The following is a 26,125-nucleotide window of genomic DNA, read 5'->3' on the forward strand; positions in this document are numbered from 1 at the left end:
TAATTTTAATTTTGTATTCTACTTTCCCTTAAATATTTAAGCAATATTCATTGAAAATAACATTACTAAATGCTGGCAAAATAAGTGGACCCAAGATGTCAACCATCTATGTTTGAGCACCTCACATTCTGATCCTTTGTGGAATTTGCTTTGGGTGGTAAATGCTCAGTCAGTCCATCCTTGTGCTCATTATCACATGTAATATAAGTATGTTGTCAGCTCCCATAGCTGTGTAACAAACTGATGTGTAAAGTTTCCTCATATTGTGATGCTTTTTTACATATCACCTTCTTGCATGAGTTTTTTATGACACCAGCATTATTTTTTTCCATCTTTGACCCATCTTATTTTTTACTTAGTGTTCTAATGCAATTTGTCCCCCCCCTTTTTTTTAATTTGTCTACCTAGCCTCATAAAAGTCCTAATAGAATCTGAGCGCTAAGCCTCCAAGTGAAGCCCAAAATCCCGTGAAAGCTGATTCTTGGCAGTTAGTAGGGTCAGGTAAGAGACCAAAACAGATGATCTGGACATGAATATTGAATCTGCAGCCAGTTGCCAAAAACAAAGATTTATCGGGACTATTTAGAATTTTTGTAGTGGGGTAATTTCAAGACAGTGGTCCCAGTAGAATCATTGATAGTTTCCAAGATTCAGTGTCAGTGTCACTGTAACAGCTGAGATGATCTCCCTGGTAGAATGGGAATGCGAAGGTAGCAGAGTTGCAGAGGGCACAGACAGTAGAACTTTCAGAGGGAGTGTGGACGTCCCCCCACATTGAGTGCTCTTGTGGCATGACTTGAAGGGTTACTGCAGCACTCCAAGTAGAGTGACCACTCTTTCCAGTTTGCCCAGGACTGAGGGATTTCCTTGGACACGGGACATTCAGAGCTAAAACTGGTAGAGTCCCAGACAAACCAGGATGAGTTGGTCCTCCTACATCCAACACCTCTAGTTTCTTTCTCAATTTCTGATATTGGTTCTTCAATCTTCCAAGGGATTCTGTGACCTATCTCAGTTCTATCCTAAAAAACATTTCCTGTTCAAATTAGCATGAGTCTGTTTCTGATTTCATCATTACAGAACACTGATTGGTATAGAAATCATCACAGGGTGTGAGTCGTGGGCAAGAAAACTTCAGGGAAATCAGATAATCAGGTATTGGTTATCTGGCTTAGTGAAAATTCATTTAATATTCAGAGCAGGGATATTAGGTGGAAGAGTAAGTTGAATTCTCACTGGTGGTAGTCTGAAATGAAGTGCTCATTGAGGGTTGGCTTTGAGGAAAATGTGGTCACTGCTATAAGAAAAGTAGGAAGAACATGAAATGTGGAGAATTGAATGTGTAGTGGTTGCTGGGGATAGCACTGCATAGTTAAAAAAAAAGAGAGAGAGCGAGATAACGGCATCCTGTGACCCTTGAATACTGGGTAAGATAATAATAACTAAAACCTGGGAATTTTCCAGAACTCATGATAAAGAAACTAATTTTTAGCAGCTGCACAACTAAAATAATGAAAATCTAAATGCCATGTTCAAACCTAAGTGTTGTTGTATTTTAAAATGAGTCAAATTCTGTCTCTCTTAATTTCTTCTGTGAAAGTAAAGATATTAATCAGAAAAGAATGGGATCCTCAAGCAGAGCGATGGGGCACAATCACTGGATTTGCAATACTGCAATGCCCGATCACCCCAAACTGCCTTTGTCCCCCAGAGAACATCTGCCTTCCTTAAAGATACTTATGCCTTCCTCAGCTTATGGAATTATTATGCAACACAAAAGGAATTTTCTTCCTCAGCACTCCTCCCCTTTTTATCCCTTTGTCTCCATTTCTATAACTAGAATCAGCTCCCAGTTTATCCAGGAAACAGAGCTTTACATAACAAAAAGTTAGTTAATTTAATTTATGATGCTGTGATGAGTATCGAAAATAGATCATGTGAGTACTTGATGAATAGGAAAAAAACCCAGTAATACTTAGATTAAGCTGACTTTAGCCACATGGGTGCACTTACCAAAAATTCTAGATACCATGTGTTGCATTAGCAGCTAAAACCCAGATTGCACAGTGTCCCATGATAGCACTGAGATGACAAAAACCTTTATAGATTTCCAGAGGAAGGAATCCAAAGACTATGGTGATTAAAATAAATGAGTGAAATTTTCTTGTTTAGGCCTTCACTCAAGTAAACTGACTCACAAAGGACCTAGTAGATACCCTTACCCCAAGACCTTTTTAAACACGTTAGGGAGGAGAGTGCAAGCATTTCTAAAAAAAATATTTTAGTAGCTGGTGGGAGAAGGGGCAGCTGAGATGATCTCCCTGGTAGAATGGGAATGCGAAGGTAGCAGAGTTGCAGAGGGCACAGACAGTAGAACTTTCAGAGGGAGTGTGGACGTCCCCCCACATTGAGTGTGGATGTCTTGAGAGCAGAAGTCTGCCATAGTAATCTGAATGGTGCAAACTTCAGGGGTATTTGACAGTGCTTAATTGATCATAGGGGCTAAAGAGCAAAAACAGATGGGCATCCCACTCACATCCTACTTGATTTTTATAACCAACCATGGTAAGGACTTGTGACATCTCACCCAATTTCTTTTTTTTTTTTAAGATATTGTTTATTTATTTATTTGACAGAGAGACAGAGAGCACAGGTAGGCAGAGGGGCAGGCAGGGGAGAGGGAGAAGCAGGCTTTCTGCTGAGCAGGGAGCCCGATGCGGGGCTCGATCCCAGGATCCTGGGATCATGACCTGAGCCGAAGGCAGTCGCTTAACCGACTGAGCCACCCAGGCGCCCCCCAATTTCTATTGTTAAATTATTTCATGGACTCATAGACTCTTCAATAAAGAAGCCTGATAACATTGAGGATGTTATTTTTACAATTGCAAATACTGCTAGTTCTGTAAATCTTCCTCCATAAGGAAAGAGACAGGGAAATAACTCAGAAAATTATGGATTTTTTTTTTCCTGCCTATGGCCCTGAGCTTTTAATTGCTAGGTATATAGAAAGTCACTGTGATCCAGAGACACAACTTGTAAGGGGTAGTGATAAATGCCATTGTAATATTTGTTTGTATCATAATAGAGCCTGTAAGATCCAAATATTCACATGCTTACTTTCCCAGTTCTTGAATGCATAGATGAAATGTGTCCTTAGCAACGGACAGACTTCTACTTTAGCTTCCTGGACCACAAGTCTGTTTTGATAGGAAAGGTCATATGGAAGTCTCTGGAACTTCCTTTACATGTCAACATAAATAATAATAATTGCATTCCTACTGGAATCACAGTCATTACCACCACTATCAAAGATGTGAAATTTGCAAAGGCAGCGACATCCCTTCTAGTTCTCCAGCTCAGCGGGTGCAGGAGTAGATAAGTTTGGGAGACGAGTGGAGGACTATCAATGAACATAATCAGATAAAGACTTCAATTAGAGCTGATGCTGCAAATGACTAAAACCTCAATACCTGGCATGCACTTATTGATCTGAAGTGTGCTCTTTTCTCTCCATCTACTTTGCTGTCATTTTGAAGGAAGGTATACTTTTATTGTTTTGTCTCAGGATTCTCTCAGCCCTGTGGCTCCGAGACACAATTTAGTTGGGAGAGAACCTGACCGCTTCACAATCCATAGACCTGCCTCCAGGTCCACATCACTGAAAGTATCACATTAGTTAGACTTGGAGAACAAGAAGAGGCAGATATCTTAGACACCTTCAAGAGGGTGGGAGATAAAAATCCATGAAAATAGAGGAGTTTCCTGTTCTTGAAGTTTCTAGGGATCAGGTGATCTGGAATGTATCAGGATATTACCCAGAAGGTAAAGAACTCATTGCTCCCTCTTCTACCTCTTATTGTTATGTCATGGCTACTTGACTTTGGAGCCAAGATGTACCATATTTGGGTAAGCACATTTGTTACATTTACCAGGTGACCAAAAATGCTGTCAACTGTGGGTGTGTCCCAAGACCAGCAAAGTATCTGCACCTGGTTTTGGCCAAAGTACAAGCAGCCCTTCTCCTTGACCCTTACAAACCAGACTACTTTATAACAGATCAAATTGCTGAATGAAGGCAGTAGAAAGTTTTGAGATTATGGGGCAAAGCTATGCTTTCCCGGGCACACACTTTTCTTTGGAAACATAATTCTGGCTCTACTAGAGACTGTGTATATTACTATATAACCCAAGCTGTCTGCCATGAACTGGGTGCTTTCCTCCCCACCTCCCCAACCTGGTTAGTCTGATGCCCAGAAACAAATAAAGTAATGCATCCAACTGTGAAAGGAGAAGATGTCAATAACACTAGCCAATCAATCTATCTATAACTTCATATGATATCAAAGGGAACTGCTAATTGTGAAGAAAAAGACAATTCCACCATTTGCAGAATGGCTGTAGTTGTTTCAGATACTGTGTTTTTTGTTGTGGTTTGGTTTGGCTTGGTTTTTGCTGTTGTTGCTTTGTCTTCTGCTTTTCTCTGTTCCTCCACATTCAAGGAACTGAGAGACTATTTGGGAGGCACACTTTTTCCAGTCCGTTTACAGCTCTCTGAATTCTTCACAGTAAGGCAAACAGAATTGCAAGAAATTATCTTGAAAAACTACAAAAGCCCTTGCCTCCGGAATGGAGAGTGGTGTGGGTAATGAAATGCAACAGCTTGGGGTTTTTGTGCCTTTCATAGAAGTATATAACCCGCTGCCCGAACTGTCATACATAATTTGATACAAATGGGTTATCTGCCCTTTTGATTTAAACACAGAGCAGAACTGGCAGGAAAAAAAAAATATTAAGTCACCTGTAAGTTATTGAGAAGGTGGTCGGCTCTCTGGGAGCCAGGATAAAGGTAATTAGTTGGGAAGTCCACACTCTAATTTGCCTGAAGAGAAACAAATGAAAAAAATTATATACTCTGTGTGTGTGTATCTCTGTACGTGTGTTTACATTTTCAGCACGACTATTGCTTTAATCTGCCAAGATTCTGTTTTCTCTCTCTGACTTTGAGTAAAATCCAGGTGCCATTGCCAATACTGTAATACTTATTTAATAGGCAGCAGTGGGTGGCAGCCTTTTTTTTTTTTTTTTTAACCCGCTGAATTTCTCTTATTCTTTGCCAGGCAAAGCTTTCACCCCTTACATGCACTGAACTTTGCAGAACAAGTCAACTGTAAGGTGATTTTGCATGCCTCTTATTTTTTAGCTCCCAGTAATTTGCTCAACAAATAACAGAAAGCCCAGTTATTTGCTGCGAGCACGAAGGCCATTTCCTCCACTTGGAAATACAGGATTCATCACTTAGATCTCAATTCTGGAGGATGCTGTTATTTTTTTTTTCAACATTTTAATCTTTTTCTTTGACAGCTATAGTTACAATGTATTTTCATATTTCACCTTTTCTTTTGCAATTCCTTTTAATCATCATGTTAAGAGCAAGGTATTTTGTATTTATTCTTTCATTCTAAACGTGTTGACAAATTCGTTTCTGTCTTCTAAAACTGAGCTTGTGGCAGAAAAACATGCGTGTCTGTGTAAATTTTCCAAACTGAAAGCAATGATGTATTACATTTCAATAAAACTGAGAAATCCATCTGATGGGTGAGCATACCGACCTGCCAAAGGCTGTTTGAAAGATAGGTGTAGAATCTTGTAGAGTAGACCCTTGACATCTATGTAAACTCTTGAATCCATGGATTCCAACCCTATACTGTATTTTTAGATGAAATTATATGTTAAAATATAACTTCAAAAGCACACATCCCCCTCAAAGGCAGCAACACTAGGAAAACAGAAACATATGAGATGCAGATGTGTTCCCTCTGGTAGCCTTATTGGATCTTCCTCGTGCTCAATCCCCTCCCCTGAGAACTTGTACTCTGCAGGCCACTACCCCTTCCCTCCCTCATCATTGCTGCCAACACCTGCTACATTCACTCCAAACCAGCAAACCAGCCATATCGTGGCTGATGGTCCAAACCTTCTCCTTTCATTAGGGTGGCACTTAATATAATGCTGTTCTCTGACCTTTAATGGGAAAGGATAGAGTACATACTGCCCATGCCACTTATTCCTGTCTGTTTCAGTATAGTGAAATATAAAGTAGAAGATGTTCTTTCTCTTCTCTAAAATTTCTTTTTGCTAACACATACCATTCACATTATACCCTCTGCTCATATTTACTGGGAAAGTGAATCCTTCCCACCTTTGACTGGCAGCTCAGGATTAAAATTCATGTTTCAGGAAAATGGCAAATTACAAGCTGTTACAGACCTTGGAGATGTCACATTACAGAAAAGAGGAATGGTAACTTTTCTCTATACTTCCTGGAATAAGATTTTTACCACTTTATGATACAGATTGTTAGTAATTTCTGAAGGAGTTAGTGGCTAAGAAAGGAAGTTATTTTTTTTTCCAACAGCAAGAAACTCGTTTGTGACCTTTTTCTGTGTCTCCCAAACCATGTTGGGCATATGGCAGGTGCTTAATATTTGAAAGAGAATACTCAAGGCATGAGTAACTGTCAATTTTATATTTATATACAATAAATTTACATATCTTAATTATATGCTTACATTAGCTTACTAGTTTTATTCTCAATTTTTGAAAAAAATGTTTTATAAAGAGAAGTTAAGAGGTAGCTCTTGTCCTTTTACAAGTGGAAACTAACAATTTGTGTCATTTCTCCACAAGGCAAGACACTAACGGGCAGAGTTTAAAAATCACTGTTACCACTTTGGGGTTATTTCATCTACATATATGGCTAAGGAAAATGGAAGTAGTTAATTAGGGAATGCAAAATCGATAGTTCTGTACATGCTGACCAAAAAGAACATCGTTTAATTCCAAAGGGGCCACAGTTAAGGAAATGAGGGGAACCTGATTGCTTTGAAGTTTGTTCAGATTGGGGTTCCTGGGTGGCTCAGTCGGTTAAGTGACTGCCTTCGGCTCAGGTCATGATCCCAGGGTCCTGGGATCAAGTCCCGCATCAGGCTCCCTGCTCAGCGGGAAGCCTGCTTCTCCCTCTCCCTCTGCCTGCCGCTCCCCGTGCTTGTGCTCTCTATCTCTGACAAATACATAAGTAAAATCTTAAAAAAAAAGAAGTTTGTTTTAGTTTACTTGGTTTTGGAGGAAAAGAGATTGACTTTAGTTATATATTGTTCAAGAGAATTATTAAGTATTTTATAAAAAGTGTAGGTGAGTGAATTTCTGTGGGATATCTGATTATTCTATTATCTAAATCTGACCTGAAAACTCTGGACTGCAGTGACCCACCTGCCAGGGTATTCTTCCTTATTCCCCTACCCTAATATAGACATAGATGCTGAAATCTATATACATGTGTATTCCAAAGAAAATAGAAAATCCATTTTCCAAAGCAAATGGAGTTATGATCAATATTTTTAAGCAAGGAGAGAAAAATCATTCATAAAAATTAGTCAATTCAGTTTCATGGCTTATAGTCATCAAAATACAGCTGCTTGACCAGATGTTTTACTTATTTTGCTGGCTATATTATTGCACTGTGATTAAGTCTTTTTTCTCCAAAGCTAATATAGTTACTCTTTATAAAAATAAGCTCATCTGATGGCAACTATAAATGCATATGTTAGTTTTTAGTAGTGGTAATAATTTAAGATTTACTATGAATTAATTTTTGGAGAAAAAATATGAAAATTACTGACAGTTTTCTAAAAATACCATCAGAAAGACTGCAATATGAATTGTTTATTTACTGAAATATTTGACAATTACACAGTTCTGAATCTCAAGGAGCTCAGTAATAAATATGAACAGTCATCTCACAAATGTTAAAGGGCATGGAGGCTAGACACCTGAAATCTTTATGCCTTTGCCTTTATGCTTCTTAAGCCCAGGACCCTTCCCTAAGTCTTATCACTTCCCTTTTCTCCTTTTAGCCAAAAAGAAGGGGCCTCCCAGGCCTTAAACCTACCTCAGATTTGGCCCTGAACAATGCCTTTGAAGGCTAAAGGAGGTCCAGATGAAAGAGGGGCTGTCTGGAAAAGTCCCCAGAGAAATACATTACGGAGATTAACATGCCACAACCTCTTAATCAAAAATCCCGAACAAAAATCAACGGGCAACAGAGGATGCTTCCGGAAGTTCTTGAAGTAAAACTGTGAAAAGAAAGGACATCTAGACAGGAAAGAGAGGTTGAAATAATCTCTATAGCTCTGTGCTGACCAAAGAAAAATTAGAAAATGTAAAATCCTGGGAATGGTAAAAGGAATATTAAGCAGTGTCTTAAATTAATGTGGGAATTATTTTTTTCATGGATATAACATTGTGCTGCATTTTGACAGGGAAACTTTTTTTTTGTACACCTACCATGCTCTAAGCACAATTACTTGCTAGAGAAGTATCTTATTCCACCTTTATATTAGTCTATTGGGATCAATGATACCGAACTATATGTGGATGAGAAAATTATTGTTAGATGGAACAGGATTTGGTCAATCTTGAGTGTGAATGGATAGAGCTCCAAAGAGTTATGGCTGAAAAGTATGAGACCCAAAATTCAAACTGAAGTCTGGTTCCAAAGCCCAGGCTTTTTTCATTAAGCCACACTGCTTCCTAAACCTTTTTACTTTAAACTGGGAATACAAATCATGGAACGTTCTTGAAAGAGAAGAGCGCTTAAAATTTATTCTTATGTAAGTGCAACATTAAAATCATGGACTCAGATATTTACTGTGCATCTGAATTACCTGGCAAAAAATCCAGATTCATTGATTCACTTTCAAACAATCCTATTCGGTTGATTTGAGGCAGTCTTTTAGAAACACTGGTGTTTTGGTGGGAGGAGCAAGATGACGGAGGAGTAGGAGACCTAAATTTCATCTGGTCCCAGGAATTCAGCCAGATAGGGATCAAACGATTCGGAACACCTGTGAACTCAACAGGAGATCAAAAAAAAAGAATAGCAGCAACTCTCTGAACAGAAAAGCCACCGCTTTCTGGAGGGTAGGACATGTGGAGAAGTGAATCTGAGGTGATATGCGGGAAGATGGACGGCTGAGGAGTGAGCCTCTGTCAGCCACTACCAGCAAGTGGTAGAGGAGCAGAGCACAAAATCGGGACTTTTAGAAGTCTGCTCCGCTGAGGGATGTCGCTCCAGTGGCTAAGCGGGGTGTGGAATCCTCGCTGGGACAGTGTTGTCTCAGGACCCTCAGGCTCACAGAAAGACTGAGGGTGCCTGAGTGTGGCAGAGCTTCAGGTATCAGAGTGGGGAAGCCAGCTGCAGATAGGGAGCCAAGGAGTGGTCTCTCAGCTCGGTGTTGCCATCAACCATGATCCACGGCACAGTCGGGCCACTGCTTTTCCAGTAGGGACCCAACAAGTGGCAGATCTGGGGAGACTCCCCTTCCTTCCCCGGGAGGAGCGGCATGGGAGCGCACTGCAGGGATCTGCTGGGTTTGGAGACTCCACGTGCAGTCATGTGCCAGAGATAGAAATGCTCGGTAACAGGCCAGGTGAGCACGGAGTGTGGCCAGAGACTGGGGAGATGGGAGTGACTGACTGCTTTTCTCTGGGGGCACACTGAGGAGTGGGACCCCTGAGTTCTCAGCTCCTCCGGGAGAGACTGGGAGGCCGCCAATTTCACTCTTGTCCTCCAAAGCTCTACTGAAAGCTTGCAGGGAACAAAAGCTCCCAAGAGCAAACCTGAGCAGATTACTTAGCCTGGAGGAGGCAAGGGTGGGGCAATTCAGCCTCTGGCAAAGACATTTGGGAATCACGGCAACAGGCCCCTCCCCCAGAAGATCAGTAAGCACAGCCAGCCAAGACCAAGTTTACCCATCAATGAGAACAGCAGAACTCCAGCACCTAGGGGAATAAAACACATAGAGTTCATGGCTTTTTTCCCCCTGATTCTTTAGTCTTTCAGAGTTAATTTTTTGAATTTTATTTATTTATTTATTTATTTTGAATTTCTCTTTTTCCCTTTTTCAACCAACATCTTATCAATCCCTTTTTTAAACATCCTTTTTCTTTTTCATTTTTAGACTCATATTCTATCCCTTCATACTGGTTAACTTTATTTCTGGTATATATATATAAGTTGTTCTCTTTAAAATTTTGGGATATAGTTTCTTCTAATAGACCAAAATATAGCCTAAATCTCTAGTGTATGGCTTTGTTCTAGTCTCCTGCCTGATCACATTCTTTCCCTTTTTTTTTTTTTTAGTTCCTCTTCTTTCTTTTTTCAACCCTTCTTATCTTATCAATTCCTTTTATAAAATCTTTTATAATTTTCATCTTTACAGTCATATTCCATCTCTTCATTGTATTTACCCTTATTTTTGTACATATATAAGTTTTTCTTTCTTTAAATTTGGGAGGCAATTTTTCTAATAGACCAAAATATGCCCAAATCTAGTGTGTGGCACTGATCTATGCATCAACCTGATCATATTTGATCATATTCTATTTTTTTATCTTTATCTTTTTCTTTTTTCTTTCATTCCTTTTCTTTTCCCCTGTTTTCAGGTCTCTTCTGATTTATTTAGTGTATATTTTTCTGGGGTCGTTGTTACCCTGTTAGCATTTTGTTCTGTCATTCATCTATTCTCCTCTGGACAAAATGACAAGATGGAAAAAATCACTTCAAAAAAACAAAATAAACAAGAGGCAGTACCGACTGCCAGGGACCTAATCAATACAGACATTTAATAAGTCAAGAACTAGAGTTCAGAATGACGATTATAAAAATTCTAGCTGGGCTTGAAAAAAGCATGGAAGATATAAGAGAAACCCTTTCTGGAGAAATAAAAGAACTAAAATCTAAGCAAGTTGAAATCAAAAAGGCTATTAATGAGGTGCAATTAAAAATGGAGGCTCTAACTGCTAGGATAAATGAGGCAGAAGAGAGAATCAGCGATATAGAAGACCAAATGATGGAAATGAAGCTGAGAAAAAGAGAGATAAACAACTACTGGATCATGAGGACAGAATTCTAGAGATAAGTGATACCATAAGATGAAACAACATTAGAATAATTGCGATCCCAGAAGAAGAAGAAAGGGAGAGAGGGGCAGAAGGTATATTGGAGTAAATTATAGCAGAGAATTTCCCTAATTTGGGGAAGGGAACAGGCATCAAAATCCAGGAGGCACAGAGAACCCCCCCTCAAAATCAATAAAAATAGGTCAATGCCCCGACATCTAATAGTAAAACTCACAAGTCTCAGAGACAAAGAGAAAACCCTGAAAGCAGCTTGGGACAAGAGATCTGTAACCTACAATGGTAGAAACATTAGGTTGGCAACAGACCTATCCACAGAGACCTGGCAGGACAGAAAGGACTGGCATGAGATCTTCAGAGCACTAAATGAGAAAAATATGCAGCCAAGAATACTATATCCAGCTAGGCTGTCATTGAAAATAGAAGGAGAGATTTAAAAACTTCCAGGACAAACAAAAACTAAAGGAATTTGCAAACATGAAACCAGTCCTACAAGAAATATTGAAAGGGGTCCTCTAAGCAAAGAGAGAGCCTAAAAGCAATAGACCAGAAAGGAACACAGACAATATACAGAAACAGTTACCTTATAGGCAATACAATGGCACTAAATTCATATCTTTCCATAGTTACCCTGAATGTAAATGGGCTAAATGCCCCAATCAAAAGACACAGGTATCAGATTGGATAAAAAAAAAAAAAAAAAAAAAACAAGACCCGTCGATATGCTGTTTGCAAGAGACTCATTTTAGATCCAAAGACTCCTCCAGATTGAAAGTGAGGGGATGGAAAACCATTTACCAGGTTAATGGACACAATAAGAAAGGTAGGGTGGCAATCCTTATATCAGACAAATTAGATTTTCAACCAAAGACCTTAATAAGAGATGAGGTAGGACCCTATCTCATACTTAAAGGGTCTATCCAACAGGAAGATCTAACAATTGTAAATATCTATGTCCCTAACATGGGAGCTGCCAATTATATAAGCCAATTAATAACAAAAGCAAAGAAACACATAGACAACAATACAATAATATTAGGGGACTTTAACACCCCCTCACTGAAATGGACAGATCATCTAAGCAAAAGATCAACAAGGAAATAAAGACTTTAAATGACACACTGGACCAAATGGACTTCACAGATATATTCAGAACATTCCATCCCAAAACAACAGAATACACATTCTTCTCTGGTGCCCATGGAACACTCTCCAGAATAGACCACATACTGGGTCACAAATCAGGTCTCAACTGGTACCAAAAGATTGGGATCATTCCCTGCATATTTTCAGACCACAGTGCTTTGAAACTAGAACTCAATCACAAGAGGAAAGTCGGAAAGAACTCAAATACATGGAGACTAAAGAACATCCTACTAAAGAATGAATGGGTCAACCAGGAAATTAAGAAGAATTAAAAAAATTCATGGAAACTAATGAAAATGAAAACACAACTGTACAAATTCTTTGGGATGCAGCAAAAGCAGTCCTAAGAGGAAAGTATATAGCAATACAAGCCTTTCTCAAGAAACAAGAAAGGTCTCAAATACACAACCTAACTCTACACTTAAAGAGCTGGAGAAAGAACAGCAAATAAAGCCTAAACCCAGCAGAAGAAGAGAAATAATAAAGATCAGAGCAGAAATCAATGAACTAGAAACCAAAAGAACAGTAGAACAGATCAACAAAACTAGGAGCTGGTTTTTTGAAAGAATTAAGAAGATTGATAAACCCCTGGCCAGACTTATCAAAAAGAAAACAGAAAGGAACCAAATCAACAAAATCATGAATGAAAGAGGAGAGATCAAAACCAAACCAAAAAAATAGAAACAATTATAAGAACATATTATGAGCAACTATATACCAGCAAATTAGATAATCTGGAAGACATGGATGCATTCCTAGAGATGTATAAACTACCAAAACTGAACCAGGAAGAAATAGAAAACCTGAACACACCTATAACCACTAAGGAAACTGACGCACTCATCAAAAATCTCCCAACAAACAAAAGCCCAGGGCCAGATGACTTCCCAGGGGAATTCTACCAAACATTTCAAGAAGAATTAATACCTATTCTTCTGAAACTGTTCCAAAAAATAGAAATGGAAGGGAAACTTCAAAATTCATTTTATGAGGCCACCATTTCCTTGATCCCCAAACCAGACAAAGACCCCATCAAAAAGGAGAATTACAGTCCAGTATCCCTGATGAACATGGATGCAAAAATTCTCACCAAAATACTAGCCAATAGGATCCAACAGTACATTAAAAGGATTATTCACCGAACAAGTGGGATTTATTCCTGGGCTGCAAGGTTGGTTCAACACCCGCAAATCAATCAGTGTGATACAATACATTAATAAAAGAAAGAACAAGAACCATATGATCCTCTTAATAGATGCAGAAAAAAACATTTGCAAATTATAGCATCCTTTCTTGATCCAAAACTCTTCAGAGTATAGGGATAGAGGGTACACACCTCAATATCATAAAAGCCTTCTATGAAAAACACACAGTGAATATCATTATCAATGGGGAAAAACTGAGAGCTTTCCCCCTAAGGTTAGGAACGTGGCAGGGATGTCCACTATCACCACTGCTATTCAACATAATACTAGAAGTCCTAGCCACAGCAATCAGACAACAAAAAGAAAAAGCATTGGAATCAGCAAAGAAGAAGTCAAACTCTTACTCTTTGCTCAAACTCTCACATATGATACTTTATGTGGAAAAGCCAAAAGACTCCACCCCAAAACTGCTAGAACTCATACAGGAATTCAGTAAAGTGACAGTATATAAAATCAATGCACAGAAATCAGTGGCATTCCTATACACCAACAAAAAGGCAGAAGAAAGAAAATTAAATAGTCGATCTCATTTACAATTGCACCCAAAACCATCAGATACCTAGGGATAAATTTAACCAAAGAGGCAAAGAATCTGTACTCAGAAAACTATGAAATACTCATGAAAGAAACTGAGGAAGATGCAAAGAAATGGAAAAATGTTCCATGCTCATGGGTTGGAAGAACAAATACTGTGAAGACGTCAATGCTACCTAGAGCAGTCTATACATTTAATGCAATCCCTATCAAAATACCATCAACTTTTTTTCAAAAAAATGGAACAAATAATCCTAAAGTTTGTATGTAACCAGAAAAGACCCCAAATAGCCAGAGGAATGTTGAAAAAGAAGAGCAAAGCTGGTGGCATCACAATTCTGGACATCAACCTCTATTACAAAGCTGTATTCATCAAAACAGTATGGTACTAGCACAAAAACAGACACATAGATCAATGGAACAGAATAGAGAGCCCAGAAATGAACTCTCAACTCTATGGCCAAGTAATCTTGAAAGCAGGAAAGAATGTCCAATGGAAAAAAGACAGTCTCTTCAACAATGGTGTTGGGAAATTTGGACAGCCACATGCAGAAGAATGAAACTGGACCATTTCCTTACAGCACACACAAAAATAGACTCCAAATGGTTGAAAGATCTAAATGTGAGATGGGAGTCCATCAAAATCCTAAAGGAGAACAGAGGCAGCAACTTCTTTGACCTCAGCTGCAGCAACTTCTTCCTATAAACATCGCCAAAGCCAAGGGAAGCAAGGGCAAAAATGAACTATTGGGACTTCATCAAAATAAAAAGCTTTTGCACAGCAAAAGAAACAGTCAACAAAACCAAAAGACAACCGACAGAATGGGAGAAGATATTTGCAAATGTCATATCAGATAAAGGGCTAGTATCCAAAATCTATAAAGAATTTATCAAACTCAACACCCAAAGAACAAATAATCCAATCAAGAAATAGGCAGAAGACATGAACAGACATTTTTCCGAAGAAGATATCCAAATGGATATCTTCTTTTTTGACACATGAAAAAGTGCTCAACATCGCTCAGCATCAGGGAAATTCAAATCAAAACCTCAATGAGATACCACCTCACACCAGTCAGAATGGCTAAAATTAACAAGTCAGGAAATGACAGATGTTGGCGGGGATGTGGAGAAAGGGGAACCCTCCTACACTGTTGGTGGGAATGCAAGCTGGTGCAGCCACTCTGGAAAACAATATGGAAGTTCCTCAAAAAATTGAAAATAGAGCTACTATACTACCCAGCAACTGCACTTACCCCAAAGATACAAATGTAGTGATCTGAAGGGGTATGTGCACCCCAATGTTTATAGCAGTAATGTCCACAATAGCCAAACTATGGAAAGAGTCAAGATTTCCATCGACAGATGAATGGATAAAGAAGAGGTGGTATATATATATATATATATATATCGAGTATTATGCAGCCATCAAAAGGAATGATAGCTTGCCATTTGCAACTATGTGGATGGAACTGGAGGGTATTATGCTGAGTGAAATAAGTCAATCAGAGAAAGACATGTGTCAGATGCTCTCACTGATATGAGGGATTCTTAACCTCAGGAAACAAACCGAGGTTTGCTAGAGTGAGGGGGTGGGAGGGATGGGGTGGCTGGGTGATAGACATTGGGGAGGGTATGTGCTATGGTGAGTGCTGTGAATTGTGTAAGACTGTTGAATCATAGACCTGTACCTCTGAAACAAATAATACATTATATGTTAAAAAGAAGAAGATAGTAGGAAGGGAAAAATGAAGGGGGGAAATTGGAGGGGGAGATGAACCATGAGAGACTATGGACTCTGAGAAACAAACTAAGGGTTCTAGAAGGGAGGGGGATGGGAGGATGGGTTTGCCTGGTGATGGGTATAAAAGAAGGCATGTACTGAATGGAGCACTGGGTGTTATATGTAAACAATGAATCATGGAACACTACATCAAAAACTAATGATGTAATGTATGGTGATTAACATAACATAAAAAATGAAAGAAAAAGAAAACAATTCCATTTACAATAGCATCCAAAAACGTAAATACATAGGAATAAGTTTAACGAAGGAGGTGGGGGACTTGTGAGTGGAAAACTGCAAAATTTTGCTGAAAGAAATTCAACAAGTCCTAAATGAATAGAAAGCAGCCACATTCCTGGATTGGTTATTGTTAAGATGGCAGCACTACCCAACATGATCTACAGAGTCAATTCAATCCCTTTCAAAATTCCAATGGCCTTTTTTGCTGAAATGGAAAAACCATTCCTCAAATTCATATGGAATTCCCAGGAGTCCAAAATAGCCAAAAAAAATTGAAAATGCAGAATAAATTTAGAAGACTCATACTTCTTGATTTCAAAATTTACTGCATAGCAACAGTAATCAAGACAGTGTCGTACTGGCATAAGGAAAGATATACTCAATGAAATGGAACTTAGAGTCCATAAATTATCCTGGATATCTATGTCCAGTGGATTTTCAAGAAGTGTGCCAAGATCATTTGATGGGAAAAGAACAGTCTCTTCCACAAACTTTCCTGGGTCAACCTGGTATCTACAGGCAAAAGAACGAAGTCGGACACTTATCTCATTTCATATGCAAAAATTAACCAAAATGGTCTAACGACCTAAATACAAGAGTAAAACCATAAGCCTTTTAGAAGAAAACATAGTAGTAAATCTTTACGACCTTAGATTTGGCAATGGATGAAGGAATTACTTTGTTTGCATACTCATTACAAAATTTTCCACATCTATAAGATTTTACTGAGTACCTTAAGAAACTTGAATTTGCTTAAGACAAGTGCTACAAAATAGCAAGTGTATGTTGAGTGGTCATATGTCCCACACAGGACAGTGTGCTTCACATGTATTATGTCATTGAAATTGAAAAACACTGTACAAAGGGGAAGTATTATTAGCCCCATTTTACAAAGGAGAAAAAATGAGATTTTAGAGCTAAATTAGTCCATACAGAGTTAAGCAGTTACTATGTGATGGTGTTAGCATTTGATTCTACATCTCTCTGATACTTACCAGTTTGCTTCCTCATAAGAAACTTGGTTTTTACTTAGTGTTAGTTGTCTGGGGATGCTTGGTTCTTAAATCTTGGTGCGATCCATCAGGCATGCCATCAGGTGTGGCAAGAGAAAGCACAACATCATCCCCCGTCTGGAAGCCAGAGCAACCAGTATGGATTATTGTGGGACTCCTTACATGGGATTTCAAGTGGTGACACCAGTTAAGAGGGCCAAGGCGTGTTATGAAATATCACATGACCTAGAGCTTGAGGATATTGGGTCAAAGGGGAGGCTTTACCTGTTTTCCACTCAGATGTTTGTTTGGTTAAAAATAACTGTAAAATTTAAGAATGTGTTCTTTATTTAAGTATAAGCTAATATTTAACTAGTAGTATATTTGGTAGAGATGCCTTAGCCTCTACTAGGTTGACCAGAAGGGGCTCAGGCCAACACAAGACCTCAAGAAAGGTGACAATTAGTGCATTTTTACTTGGCTTACTTTGGTTTCACAACAGCCATACATATAGACCACCCAAAATTTAACTTTGATGGTTACAAAAATAAAGGAATAGTAGGCTTCTAGAACTAGGAAAAAAAAAAAAAGAATCACTGGTGTTTTAATTATGGCTTTTCATTGCCAACAACTGAAACTGACTTTGGCTGAAATAATCAGGAAGTAGACTACTTCTGTCTGCCAAGCAGAAAAATGGCCTTCTACAGATATCCAAAGTTTAATCCCCGGGGTCTGGGAATTTGTTATCTTACATGGCCAAAGGGACATTACAGATATAAGTTAAGGATCTTGAGATAGACATGAAACAATTATTCTGATTTTACAGGTATACTCAGTATAATCACCAGAGACCTTGTCAGTGAAAGAAGAAAGAAGCTGAGTCAGAATCAGAGAAGGCAATGTGCTGAAGGGAGCAGAGAGGCAGGGGGGTGTGGGGATGGAAGCACAGGTCAGAGAGATGCAATTTCTGACCTCGGTGGTGGAGGAAGAGGCCATAAGCCAATGAATGCAGACACATTCCAGAAGATGGAAAAAGAAGGGAAACAGATTCTCCCCTAAACCCATGAGAAGAAATGCAGCCCTCCCAACACCTTGATTGCAGCCCAGGGACTCCCATTTTGCAATTCTGACATCTGGAATTGTAAAAATAATAAATATGTGTTGTTTAAGCCACTACATTCGAAATAATTTTTTATAGCAACAATAGGAAAGTAATACAAAAGCACATTAATGTGTTCATCTTTGTGTGTATCTCTGCAAGACAGACATACCTTGTATATATCATACATCTGTTCCAGATCACCACATAAAGGAAATATTGCAATAAAGTGAGTCAAAAATTTTTTTGGTTTCCTAGTACATCTGAAAGTTATGTTTGCACTACACTGTAGTCTACTAAGTGTGCAATAACATTATGTCAAAAAATGTACATAACTTAATTAAAAAATACTTTATTGTAAAAAATGCTAACCATCATCTGACTTTTCAGTGACTAGTAATCTTCTTGCTGGTGGAAGGTCTTGCCTCAATGTTGATGGTTGCTGACTGATCAGCATTGGAGGCTGGGGTGGCCATGACAGTTTCTTAAAATAAGACAGCAATGAAGTTTGCCACATTGATTGACGTTTCCTTTCACAAATGATTTCTCTGTAGCATACCGTGCTGTTTGATAGCATTTTACCCAGAGTAGGACTTCATTCAAAGTTGGGGTCAATCCTTCCAGACCCTGCAGATGCTTTATCAACTAAGTTTATGTAATATTCTAACTCCTTGGTTGTTATTTCAACAGTCTTCACAATTCTTCACCAGGAGTAGTTTCCGTCTCAAGAAACCACTTTCTTTACTCAGCCACAAGAAGCAATTCCTCATCCATTAAAGTTTCATCATGAAATTTCAGCAATTCACGCCCATCATCAGGCTCCACTTCTAATTCTAGTTCTCTTACTATTTTCACCACCTCTACAGGTACTTCCTCCACTGAAGTCTTGAACCTCTCAAAGTCATCCATGAGGGCTGGAATCAACTTCTTCCAAACTTCTGTTAATGTTGATATTTTGACCTCTTCCCATGAATCATGAATGTTCTTAATGGCATCTAGAATGGTGAATCCTTCTGAGAAATTTTCAATTTACTCTGCTCAGATCCATCAGAACAATGGTATCTATAGCTACCATTGTATTTCTTAAATAATAAGACTTGAAAGTTGAAATTACTCCTTTACCCAGGGGCTGCAGAATGGACATTGTGTTACCAGGCATGAAAACATTAATCTCATTATACATTTCCATCAGAGCTCTTGGCTGACCAGCTGCACTGACAGTGAGAAGTAATATTTTGAAAGAAATCTGTTTTTTTTCTGAACAGTCATTCTCAACTGTGTGCTTAAAATATTCAGTAAACTGTGTTGTAAACAGAGGTGCTATCATTCAGCCTTTTTCATTCTATTTATAGAATAGTGCATAGGCGGAGTATATTTAGCAGAATTCTTGAGGGTCTTAGGATTTTTGGAATGGTCAATGAGCATTGGCTTCAACTTAAAGTCACCAGCAACATTAGTCCCTAATTAGAGAGTCAGGCTGTCCTCTGAAGCATTAAAGCCAGCCATTGACTTCTCCTCTCTAGCTATGAAAATCCTAGCTAGCATCTTTTTCTAATAGAAGACTGTTTCATCTACATTGAAAATCTGTTGTTTAGTGTAGCCAACTTCATTAAATATCTTAGCTTGATCCTATGGAGAACTTGCTGCAGCTTCTACATCAGCATGTGCTACTTCACTTTGCACTTTATATTATGGAGACAGCTTCTTTCTTTAAACTTCATGAACCTCTGCCAGCTTCAAAATTTTCTTCTGCAGGTTCCTCACCTCTCTCAGCCTTCATAGAAATAAAGACAGTTGGGGAATTGGCTCTGAACTAGGTTTTGGCTTAAGGGAATGTTATGGCTGGTTTGATTTATCCAGACCACTAAAATTTTCACCATATCAGCAGTAAGATGGTTTTGCTTTATTATCATTCACATGTTCACTGAAAGAGCACTTTTAATTTCCTTCAATAACTTTTTCTTTGCAATCATAACTTGGCTAACTGGCACAAGAGACTTAGCTTTCATCTATCTAGACTTTCAACATGGTCTCCTCATCGAGCTTAGTCATTCCTAGCTTTCGATTTAAAGGGAGAGACCTGTAATTCTTCCTCTCACTTGTACACTTAAAGGCCATTGTAGGGCTATTAATTGGCCTAATTTCAATATTGTTGTTTCTCGGGGAGTAGGGAGGCTTGAGGAGAGGGAGAGAGACAGGGGGATGGCCAGTCGGTGGAGCAGTAAGAACACACACAGCATTTATCAATTAAATTTCCTGCCTTATATTAAGGGCGCAGCTCACTGTATCCCAAAATAACTACAATAGTAACATCAATAATCACTGATCACGGGTCACCATAACAAAAATAATAATAAAAAAGTTAGAAATATTGTGAGAATTGCCAAAATGTGATGCAGGGATACAAAGTGAGCAAATTCTGTTGGAAAAATGGTGCCTCTAGATGGGCTGCACATGGAGTTGCCACAAACCTTCAATTTGTGACAAAATGTAATACATGCAAAGCATAATAAAGTGAAGTGCAATAAAACAAGGTATTCCTGTACATAAAGTTATATTTCTGTGTGTGACACACACTATCTATTCTCTGGGCAGATCCCTTTATATCCCATTATCAATTTAGTGTGCCCTTGTCCTAAGTGCTCATTACTTTTTTTCTAATGGCTTTAATACTTGGGAACTTTTCCAGAGGATTTCCTTTGGGCTACTGGAGCAGAAGTTTATGTTGAGAGTTTAAGTGTCCCAAGCCTCTTTTACACCCCAAGAAATATACTCTAACTTTCAGTAGTGACCTCTTTAGGACCGTTTCCTTCTCCATGCAAATATGCATAGTTGTCTTAATCCTGATAACTACCTGATTAAATTTTCATTCATATTATATGTTCAGGCAATGTGTTTCAAAGGAATGAATCAATGAATGAAAAAAAAAATCCCTAAGATGATTAGACTTCTTTAGTTTTGACTGATGTAATCAAATTATTCTGATAAATATATATTATTACAAACAGCATACTCTAAGAAAAATAAGAAAATTTATTTAAATGGTTTGTTTTCTTTTTACTATTAATGAGGTGTGATAAGTAGGATCTTGGATCTCTCTCTGGCATACTTACACACATGAATAACATCCACTGAAGTTTTTTCTCAGCCAAGAGTTACCCTAAGAGAAATTTCATCATTGATGAAATGACAATAGTTGTCTGGCTCAACAGTTAATTTGTAAATCATGCACAAAAGACCCATAAACTGCTCAGTGTACTTAGCTTTAAATATGTCAATTGAGGAAACTATGTCCACTTGAACAGAAAATGCCAGAAAGCCGATAGACCGACATTCAAATCATTCAGACTCATTCGGGATATATCCATGCTTTCCTTGGCTTGCTAGACATGATTCAGCTTAATGACAGAAGAAAGCTATACTGATTTGAATATGCCTACTTCTACTGCACCATCTCTAATTTCACCATTGTGGTTGAAATAATGACATTTCTCTCAATTTTTTTTTTTTAAAGATATAGACATATAAGACATTTTACAAGCTACTTATTTTTCTTCTTATTTTAGTTAAAAAAAAATAAGTCATCTGGGTGGCTCAGTCAGTTAAGCATCCGACTCTGGATTTCAGCTCAGGTCTTGATCTCAGAGTTGTCAGTTCAAGCCCTGCATTGGGTTCTACATTGGGTGTGGAGACTACTTTTAAAAAAAATAAGGCAAAAATGGATAATTATGACAAAAACAATATTTTATTTAAATCACTTATGAGCTAGGTACTTTTTTTTTAAGATTTTATTTATTTATTTGAGAGAATGAGCAAGTGAGAAAGAGAGAGCACTAGCAGGGGAAGAGGAAGAAGCAGACTCCCCACTGAGCTGAGAACCTGATGTGGGCCTGATCCCAGGACCCTGAGATGATGACCTGAGCCAAAGGCAGACGCTTAACTGACTGAGCCACCCAGGTGCCCCCGATGAACTGGGTACTTTTACAAAATTATAGTATTTGTAGTTTTATGGTGCAGTAATAGCAAAATCAACAAATGAAACAGAATAAAGTAAAGCACTCAACTTATTTAAGGGGATGTAATTTAAGATAAGGGAGAACTTCACAAGTAATTTGAGAAATTATTGGCTAGTCAATAATTTGAACCATACATCATGTCATACACAACAACAAACACCTAATGGTTTAAAGAACTAAAAACAAAACAACTATTAAAGAAAAATATAAAAGAAAAGTTTAGATAACTTTGAATTATAAAACTTCTTCCTAAAAAGAACCCAAATCAAAAGCCACAAAGGAATAAACCAACAGATTTGACTATGTCAAAATATACAATTTTATTATGATAATTTGAAGTACTAAAACATTAAGATATAAATTACAGTTGGAAAAAATAATTTGTACCATACTTAATAAACAAAGAATTAATATGCAGAAAATATAGCATTCAAATATACAACTAAGAAAATTACATATATTCTAACAGAAAATGAATATGTTTTAAATAGTAAATTCACAGTTAAGTAAATACAAATGACAAAAAACTAAAATATTTATATATTTGTTCATAACCAGGAAAATATGTATTACAAATCACAGTGAGATCTCTCATTAGATAAACAAAAAATTCAAGTGGCTGAAAAATGATATGAGAAAATAAGAACTGTCCTCTACTGTTGATAGAGTATATATTAGAAAAGGCTAATAAGCCAGTTTGGTAATATAGCCACCAAAAATTTAAATGACTCTATCCTTAAATTCAGAAACTTCTTTTCTACAATATTATCCTTGATAAATATTTTCACATATGAGGTTTATTGTGATACTGTCTCATAACTTTGAAACATTGAAACAACCTAAGTGCCCATCAAGAGGGGAATTGTATATTATATATTTTAGGATCTTCATTATATAGAATATGATGCAACCATTAAAAATAAGGAAGTCTTTGCAAAATGACATTGAAACATTTCCAGAATATATCGTTCAACAAAAAATCAATCTCAGAACATACATATCATGACCTTATGTATGCTTAAAAAACAGTAAGTTATTTGTGTAAAATGCACACATGTAAATGCATAGAAAGAACATTGACCAGTCCGTTAACTGGAGATGTCTCTTTGGAGGGGATTGTGTGAGGAAAAGAAAATGAAGGATATTCCATTTTTATGTCTTAAAATATAGTGTGAATACTTTTTAATATGAAAAATATGCATTTTATTATTAAAAAGGCAAAAATAATTCTTTAAAATGCATTTCCACATTTTGAAGTTAGAACTAAAACCTTCATTGATGTGAGAATATTCAGATCTTTAATAACTAATTACCCTTTAAGTCATAGTACTTTTCTTACCAGAGAGCACCAGCAGGGCTCTGGTTATTAAATCAATTATGTAAATTAAATATCTGCTATAAAATACATGGCAGACACAAGCTTTTCAAGACAATCGCTACTAATATCTTACAGCCTAACTTGCCTCACATAGCTTTCCACTGGAAAGATTCTGAAATTTCACAATTGTATTAAATGTAATGATAACTTATGGATTTTGAAATTAAGAAGAGAAATCCACTTTACGTTCCCATTCCTCCTCTGTACTAGATTTTTAGTTCTTGATCCATTGGCTTTGATTCCACTTTGAGGTTGTCCTCTTTTTTCCCTAGCAAAGCAATCCATCAGAGACTTAATTTAGGAGCACTTTCTCACTTTCCTTCTAACTTTCTTTGGCTTGGTTTTATATCAGTGGGCCTCTGATACACTCCTATGATCCGCTAAATAATGTATTGCTTTGCTTTGAAAAGTATTTGACTCTCCTCCATTTGGCCATTCCTTCTAGGCTAAAATGGAGTATGTATCCAAGATGAAATTCAGCCTTGAGAAGTAAAACACCTCTATGGACATCTCCGGATTACATCTCAGAAACACATGGTTGGGTTGACTTTATATACAATATTTCTATGATTTCAGAAGAAAGAATTTCCTCGAGATCCGGCATGATGAACAAGGAAATAAAATGATTGTGGTGAGCCTTAGCCCAATGGCGACATCCCAGGAAACTGACAGAATTGAGGCAGCTCCTAGGACTTCAATGCAAAGGTGGATGGAGCCTGCCAAGGAGCCAGATGCCGCTGTCAGAGGCAGGAAAAATGGACTGCAGTTTGGTGTCTGTTTCCTGTGATTAGCTTCAGCAGCACCCGTCACTCCCTTTTCCAGATTAATCAGTAAAATCTGGTGTGAAGAATTTCAGTAAAATGTTTGTTCAAAAGGAGGAAAAGAAACATATGTTTCAGAGGTTTGTTTTATTTTTTCCCCCTTAGTCAAAGTCTCAAATGTGGGTATGTGTGCCTATATTGTTTTTTATATTTTGTTTCTCTGCTTGCAGTTTGGGGCATTAAAACAGTGCTCAAGCACAATTAAATCAACGATGTCTGTATCTTATTTCAGGACACTTTTCCCCATATTAATTCCATAGATCACGATTCCATGGTTTCTGCTTTTCCTTTTCCTCATTTCTTTCCTTCTTTATTTTCTCTTTCTTTTCTTTGTCTTTTGTTTGTTTTAATGATAAAAGCAGCTCTTTATGTCATAAGTCAGTTTTATTTAAGAAGTAACGTGATACATTAAGGACCTATAACATTTTCCACAGCGGCAAGCTCAAATAGAACCACACTCTCTTGTGAAAAGCCAAGGAGACCTGAAACCTGAAATAAGTTTCTTACCCATAAGTGAAAGGGCTGTTTGAAAAAATGCAGGTTTCTTTTCCCTCTCAACCTCTCATGTTACAATTACTGGTAGATTAGAAAAACAAAAACAAAACCAACAACAACAAAAACCTGAGTGGCCAAAGGATAGTATACAACACAATAAAGTTATTAATTAAAAACCCTTCTTATAATTGAAAATTTTCCTCTTTTCCATGAGAACACGATGAAAAGAATTAACGCTTGACTAGAGCTACACATTTTGCATGTACCTGTGAAGTATATTACCTTACTTTGTCTCTCCAACAAAATTGAGAGATGAGGAAACGATATCATACACTTGCCCAATGGCAGCCGGCTGAAAAGTGCTAGAATGGGTCGGGACTCAAAATGCTGGATTTCTTTCTCCGGTTCCCGAGATCTTTCAATTCTACTACCAAGGAGTATCATCTATTAAAGTATCATCTATTAGAGAAAAATGTATTATCAAAGATGCATACAAATATTGGTGCGACTATTTATAAGGCTGGGTGAAACACCACGTTTTAAGAAAGAATAGACGAATAGACAAATACATTATAACTGCAACCAGGAATTTCATTATTTGTTCCCCTTTGTTTTAAAGGATGTGTCAGACCGCATTAGGGTTATTTAAACAAGGACGTGCCATTTGAGTCACTAGTATTAGATTACTTTCACATCTATTCTTTCATAGGTTTTAGAGTCCTATTTGTAGAGGAAGCTGGGCAAGCCCTGTGCTCAAGGTCAGGTAGGAGTGTTAGGTGGTGCACAAAAGAGGCATTCTTCGTCTGAGCCCGTTCACTGAACATGTCTCTATCACATTCATCTCTCTCCATTTCTATTCAGCTACTTATAAAGTGTCACATGTCCCTCACTTAGCACAATATAATTTACTTCAATAACCTTTTCCTGGGAAAATTATACGCATGTGTTTCCACCACGTCTACAACGGTGTACACAGGCAACATCTCTATGACACAGAGCTCCAGGGTGACCTTCGAGGGGTTCTTGCTCCGAGCACTTTCAGATGCCTGTGCTTTGATAGTCAATAGCCAAAGACGATGAACATCTAATTAGTTACAAAATTGGATATAATTTTTTAGTGTGAATGCATGTACAAATTACAGCTTACCTTAAAAGAGATATCACCATATGCTGTTTTAAAAGAAAGGGACATGCCAGATAGTTAAAATATTTAGAAGCATGATTTCTTGGTAGCAGTATTTTGTATGGTTTGAAGATTTGCCTTTTGGTCATCTTGAAATCTGTTTATCCAGCTTTCAAAGACAGCCAAAATCTCCTATTTGCTTCTCCCATGATTTAGTAGTACAATTGAGGGAATATTAATACCTATTTTTCCTAACTCCAAGACATGCCCATCTTTAGGTGGATAAGGGTCTATAGATGCAGAAGCCTCAGAA

This window comes from Zalophus californianus, chromosome 6, assembly GCF_009762305.2.
Source record: "Zalophus californianus isolate mZalCal1 chromosome 6, mZalCal1.pri.v2, whole genome shotgun sequence".
Classification (NCBI taxonomy): domain Eukaryota; kingdom Metazoa; phylum Chordata; class Mammalia; order Carnivora; family Otariidae; genus Zalophus; species Zalophus californianus.